This window comes from Callorhinus ursinus, unplaced genomic scaffold (genome assembly GCF_003265705.2).
Source record: "Callorhinus ursinus isolate GAN/ISIS: 27379988/994484 unplaced genomic scaffold, GSC_fseal_2.0 scaffold1, whole genome shotgun sequence".
Classification (NCBI taxonomy): domain Eukaryota; kingdom Metazoa; phylum Chordata; class Mammalia; order Carnivora; family Otariidae; genus Callorhinus; species Callorhinus ursinus.
This window is the reverse complement of record NW_027397063.1, coordinates 54,766,562-54,773,368: the sequence shown is the minus strand read 5'-3', so window position 1 is coordinate 54,773,368 and position 6,807 is coordinate 54,766,562. Positions and strand designations below refer to the sequence as shown.

At 41.6% G+C, this 6,807-nt stretch overlaps 1 pseudogene; it reads right to left on the bottom strand.

Moving 5' to 3' along the window:
• Positions 1-486: 486 nt before the first annotated feature.
• Positions 487-4,373, bottom strand: LOC112819396 (DNA ligase 3 pseudogene; annotated as a pseudogene).
• Positions 4,374-6,807: the final 2,434 nt, after the last annotated feature.

Here is a 6,807-nt window from a genome sequence, read left to right as displayed (position 1 = left end):
ATAAGCTGATTCTAAAAGCTATATGGAAAATCAAAGACTTTTAATATCCAGAACAATTTTGAAAATTATGAGCAAATATGAAAAAGTTACAGTATTTTATTTAAGACTTAAGGGACTACTATAGTTATCTAGACATCATGGCATTGGCATAAATGAATATTAGGTCATTAGAACAGCATAGAGAACCCAAAGTAAACTCTAACATATACAGTCATTTGATTTTTTTAAACTGTTAAGATATTTTATTTATAGAAAAAAAAAGCTTTTTTTAGAAGAAAACAACCCAGCCAACACCCAGATCTGAAAGATCTATGTAAACCAGCAGAAGAAACTGACTTCACTGACGGCACCCACAGCAACTAACCCCTGGTTGGGAAGAGACCAAGCACAGTTGGCAGGTTCTGGAAGATGCACTGCTTGAAGAAAGGCCACTGCCCCCTCCTTCGCCAATCCCTAACCCTATGAAGAACAGGGAGGGCCACAGTCCTAGCAGGGAGCTACCAGCCTCTGCTTCCAGATACATGCCCAAATCCACTCTGGGGAGACCTGTTGAGCATCAGGGTTCTTGTCCCTGCAACCCAGTACATGTGTGGCTGAGGCAATGTCAAATTCCTGCACCAGGTTCCCATTGAATGCCACAAAGGGGCAGCTGAAGTCTGGTGTGGAGGGTGGCAAGTAGAGCTGTGCCGTGGTGAAGATGTCCAGCAGCACCTTTGCTTGGTACAGGGTCTCATCGGGAGCCTTCTGCTTTTCTCCCATTTTCACAGGGGAAGGTTTTGCTGTCAGCTTGTTGCCGCCTTTGCTGTTGAGGCTACTCAGCCTCCCTCCTGCCTTCTTGGCACTGGTGGGGGGCTGCTTTGGGGAGCCTTGCAAGACCCAGCAGCCCCTGAAATACCCTTATTCTCTCCACTGCTACCCCCTGTAGTGGAATTCCCCTCCTTTCCAGTTGCCACAGTGAATTCTGCCCTCTCCTTGACAGCTGGTATAGTTCCTTGAGTTGGGGCAAGTTAGTGGCAGATTTCCAGGCCTTATCATCAAGGATCTGGGTACCATGAGGGAATCAGATGAAGATGCCATCAGCTCTGTAAGCCTCAGATTTGGAGGACTCAGCCCCTTTGTCTTCCATGTGGCAGCTTTTTTTGAGTCTGGGACAATAATGAAGTCAGGATAGCAGATCTTGTTGATTTTCAGCCAGTTAGGTATCTTGCTGGGATCCTTGTGGATCTTCACCACATCTAGTTCCTTCTGCAGATGGGCAAGCATCATGTCATCATGGCCTCATGCACACTTGATGACTATGCATCACTTCTGGCTGCTTGTGTCATAGCGGCCCATGAGGAAGATGGACATCATGGCACCTTTGCTCCCATGCCCATAGAAGGCCCCAAAGCCCCTGGGTCAGCTGTGTCACCCATGGCTCACTCATTCAAATAGTCTTCCTTCACTTTTAGCCAGTGCTGCTTTCCAGGCTCATATGTACCCTTCACATCCTTCAGCTCTAGCCCTTCCAACCCTTCTCAGATCACCAAGTTTATCATGTCAGCCAAGTCTAAAGCTTTAGTGACTTGCTCCATTTCTGAGAACATGATCTGGTTGGGAATTTCAACTATGTTATGAAGAAATTTCTGCTGCTCACACAGGCCTGTCCATCAAGCTGATATTAAAGTAGATATAATCAAAAACAAAGAGACAGACATTAACATCCTGGAAGGCAGCTTTCTGGTGCACTGCCCAAGTCCCAAAGGGCAGTGGTTTGGCTGTCTAGTATCATTCAGGAACACCTCAGAGTCCAATATCATGCCATGGCCCCCACAGAAAGGCTGGGGGATATAGTCCTTAAAGTGGGCCACCTTGGGGAGCAGGACAGGCTTGAGTCTGTGACTGAAGTGGCTGAAGTGGTCCCCCTTCTTATGCACCTGGACTCACTCCCCATGATACTTGATCTCAGAGAACATGCCATTAGGACACTCCTTCATCTGATGTTTGATGGACTTGCAGATGGCAGCCAGCATGGGCTATACTGGCATCATCAGTGAAGCCTGGGTGCTCAGAGCTCATCTCTGACCTGGCTACTTCTCTACCTCCGGCTCTTTGCAGAGGACCTCCTCCACTAGGTCCTACAGGTTGCACAAGGCTTTGAAGTCTTCATAGACATTGGGTTCAAGGGCATCTAACATATGCTTTGTACCCAAGTTCATCTTCAGATCATGTTTGACCAACCTGATTATGCACTTAAGGTCATTGGCTGGACACCTGAAGGCGATGTCCTGCAGGGCCTGTTGCTGCTCATCCTCCTTGGTGAGCTTGGAGAGCTGAAGGAAGAATTTGTCCACCTTTTGAATAGTAAGGAGGCTCTTGGCAGTTGAGGGGAAAGACTTGCTCTGCTCAAAGAAGACTCTGATTGTCTCTGACACTTCATCCTGCTCTAGGTCTCGTGCCATATCATTTGGGTTGCAGTTAAGAATGTGGCTGAAAATCTTCACAATCTACTTATTATTCAAGTTGTAAACACTTTTAATAGTAGCTGGCAGCAGCAGCTTCACTGTTAGGTACACATCACTGTGGAAACTCTCTCCTGCTGAACCTTTCCAAAGGAAGTCCTGGATCATCTGGGTCTTCGTGTCATAGCCAGGATTTTCAGCCACCATGGCACAAAACTTCCAAAACTAACATAGCAGACAATCCTTGTGCTTGGGGTCACATTTGCTGAGGACAGACTTGCCTTAGGGGTAGGCCTTGAGCAGGCTTCCCTGGAGTTGTTGGGCTTGACTAAAAAGTTAGAAAATTTCTGGGGATTGGTGTTGGTGACAAATGATGCATCTTTCACTGGAGATGTCACCTGGCCAGTGGCTGTTAGCTTTGCCTGGACAGTAGCTTTCTTCTTTGGTGTGCTTTTTGCCTTAGAAGACAGATCTGCAATGTGCTGGCTTATCTGTTCCTTCTCATTATCTTCCAGCTCTTCCCAGCCTTTAGCTCTATGTGGTCCTCAATATTTTTTTGTGGTGGCCCGGGCCCACTCCAGTTTCTCAAACATGCGTTTATTTTTTTAAAATTTATTTTATTTTATTATGTTAGTCACCATATAATACATCATTAGTTTTTGATGTAGTGTTCCATGATTCAGTGTTTTCGAATAACACCCTGTGCTCCATGCAGTACGTGCCCTCCTTAATACCCATCACTGGGCTAACCCATTCCCCCACCCCCCTCCCCTCTGAAATCCTCAGTTTGTTTCTCAGAGTCCATAGTCTCTCATGGTTCATCTCCCCCTCTGATTTCACCCCTTCATTTTCCCTTTCCTTCTCCTAATGTCCTCCATGCTATTCCTTAATTTCCACAAATAGTGAAACCGTAAGATAGTTGTCTTTCTCTGCTTGACTCATTTCACTTAGCATAATCTCCTCCAGTCCCATCCATGTTGATGAAAAAGTTAGGTATTCATCCTTTCTGATGGCTGAGTAATATTCCATTGTATATATGGACCACATCTTCTTTATCCATTCATCTGTTGAAGGGCATCTCAGCTCTTTCCACAGTCTGGCTATTGTGGACATTGCTGCTATGAACATTGGGGTGCATATGGCCCTTCTTTTCACTACATCTGTGCCTTTGGGGTAAATACCAGTAGTGCAATTGCTTGGGTCATAAGGTAGCTCTATTTTTAATTTTTTGAGGAATCTCCACACTGTTTACCAAAGTGGCTGTACCAACATGCATTTAATATGATACCACTTTCTCATCACCCCTGGACTCTGAAAAGAGATGGGCACTACTTTGCTGATCTGGCATACACTCTTCACAATCTCTTTCTTGCATTTCTTTTTTGCAACCGGCCATGCCATGCTTGGCATAGTCCACACAGAACCATTCCTCAGCCATCTCACAGGGGCCACTGTAGAGTTCCACATGTGATCCTGGAATGAAAACAAGGCAGGTGACATGTGGTCTTAGATTACTTTCCTGAGGGGCACCTGGGTGGCTCAGTCATTAAGCGTCTGCCTTTGGTTCAGGTCATGATCCCAGAGTCCTGGGATCAAGCCCCGCATCGGGCTCCCTGCTCAGCAGGAAGACTGCTTCTCCCTCTCCCACTCCCCCTGCTTGTGTTCCCTCTCTCGCTGTGTCTCTCTCTGTCAAATAAACAAATAAAATCTTAAAAAAAAAGAAAAAATGAAGATTACCCTCCTGAATGACAGAACAGGCTTTTTTTTCTGGAGGAGGTAGTACTCATGAAGGAGATCTGTTTCTGACCAATGGCTGAATTGTCTTATGTCAGACCAATGATGCTGCTCTCGGGAAAGGTGCAGTTCTTTTCGGCTGAGTGTGTGGAAGGTTGGTGGGAAGAGGATCTTGAAAGCCAGAGTGATACAACTCATGGGATGATTGGGAGAATTAAAATGAGTCCATGGATGGGCTGAGGGGCTGGACTCAGAACTCCCTGCCTTCTCCACTCCAGTGCACACCAGAGGCCTTGGACCAGGCACCCACAGGCTGCATGCACCATGTTGGTTTGTCTCAGTTATATGATTTTGATAATGGGGTTAAGGCAATTCAATGAGGAAAAGATAATTTTTCATGAATATAGATATAAAAGTGCAAAAAAAAATAAGAGAGAGAGAAAACAACTCTTACAATAAATGTATTTATGTGGACCACAAATCTAAATGTAAGCTTTAAATGACATTGAGTTTGGTAAAGATTTTTAGGTGAGAGATGAAAAAGAATGTGCTATAAAAAATAATCCATTTTCATCAAAATGAAATAATGTTTTTTAAAAGAAATTTAAGAAATCAAAAAGAACAACCACAGACTGTGAAAACACATTTACAAAACATATCGAAAATGGACTTGTGTCTAGAATAAAGAACACTTACAATGCAGTAATAGTAAGAGAAACAATAAAATGGGCAAAATATTTTAATAGACACTTATCCGAAGAAAATATATAGATAGAAAATAAGTACATGAGAAGATGCTTAACATCATTAGGACAATGCAAATTAAACACAATGAGATAACTCTACACACCCTGTAAAACACAAATTTGAAAAGGTTGTTGCTACGAAGTTTTAGCAAGGAATCACAGCAACAGGAATTCTCATGTAGCACTTGTGGAAATGTTAAACAGTACTATTTTGGAAAACAGTTTGGCATTTTCATAAGAATTTAAATATGATTTTCCATATGAAATAGCCATTCCATTTGAAGGTATTTAACTAAGAGAAATAGCCAATACACCAATCTTTTTAGTTACTTTATTTGTAATAGAAACTGAAGGCAATCAAAATCCTTCAACATTGAATGGACTAACAAATTTGTATAATATGCACAATAGTATTCAGCAATAAGAAGAACAAACTACTGTCACATGCCTCAAAATAGATGAATCCCAAAAGAGGTATGCTTAGTGAAAGAAACCAGGCCAAAAAAAGCACATACTCTGTTTTAATTTATATGAAATTCTAGAAATGAACAATAATCTATATCGACTGGGCACATACCAGTGATTGTCTGAAGATTATGCAATAGGAAGAAAGAGTAATGGATGCATTACAAAAGAGCATGAGGAACCCCTTAGGGTGACAGAAATGTTCAATATCTTCATTATGCTGATTGTTTCACAGGTGTATAATTATGTCACAATTTATACTAATTGTAAACTTAAGTTGTGTCCAACTTATTTTGTGTCAAGCATATCTCAATAAATCTATAAAATATCATAACCAAATAAACCCAAAACAAATAGTACAAAAGAGAGAAGGAAGAGTAAGGATCACTGCAATAGAAAACATTACCAAGAAAAACAAATCCAAAAAAAATACAAGAATGAATCAACCAAAGTCAAAGACTGGTTATTAAAAAAAGACAAGTGAGGGGCACCCAGGTGGCCCAAATGGTTAAGCGTCTGCCTTTGGCTCAGGTCATGATCTCCAGGTCCTGGGGTTGAGCCCCACATTGAGCCTACATTGGGCTCCCGGCTTAGCAGGGAGTCGGCTTCTCCCTCTGCCTCTCCCCTCTGCTGTTCTCTCTTTCTTTCTTTCTCTCTCTCTCCCTCTGTCTGCCTCTCAAGTGAATAAATAAAACCTTAAAAAAAAGTGAAATAGTCATCTGGCAATATAATTAGAGGGAAAAAATAAACTACTAATAATATATATTAGGAATTAAGAGTATAACAAGGTATATAGAGAGGTTTAAAATCATAAGAAATGATCAACTCGTTAATACTCATGTTTAAAACATAGATGATATGGATAATTCCCAGAAGAGTAAATTTTACTAATTTAAAAAGCAATTGAACCTGAAATGAACTTATAATCATTATTCATTTGTCAAAGTATATTAACAACTTAGCCCCAGACTAACACAATTTTACAAGTGTTTACCAAACTTTTAGAGAAATTATTACCTATCTTATATTCACTTTTACACAGAAAAGCTAAATAGGAAACATTTTCCAATGCATTTTGGAGGCAAAACAGAAATTATATCAAAACTGGATAAAGATACTGGCAAATAGTGTTGTTCTCAGAAATGCAAGAACAGTTTCATGTTATAAAACACTGATTAAAAGAGGAAAAATATTATTTTATCAGTAGATTCAGGGAAAAGCATTCAACTTCATTTAATACTCATTCATAATAGAAGAAAACTTCTTCACCTTCATAAAGTGTCTCTATGAAAAACCTATAGAAGGGGTGCCTGGGTGGCTCAGTCTTTAAGCATCTGCCTTTGGCTCAGGTCATGATCCCAGGGTCCTGGGATCGAGTCCAACATTGGGCTTCCTGCTCAGCGGGAAGCCTGCTTCTCCTT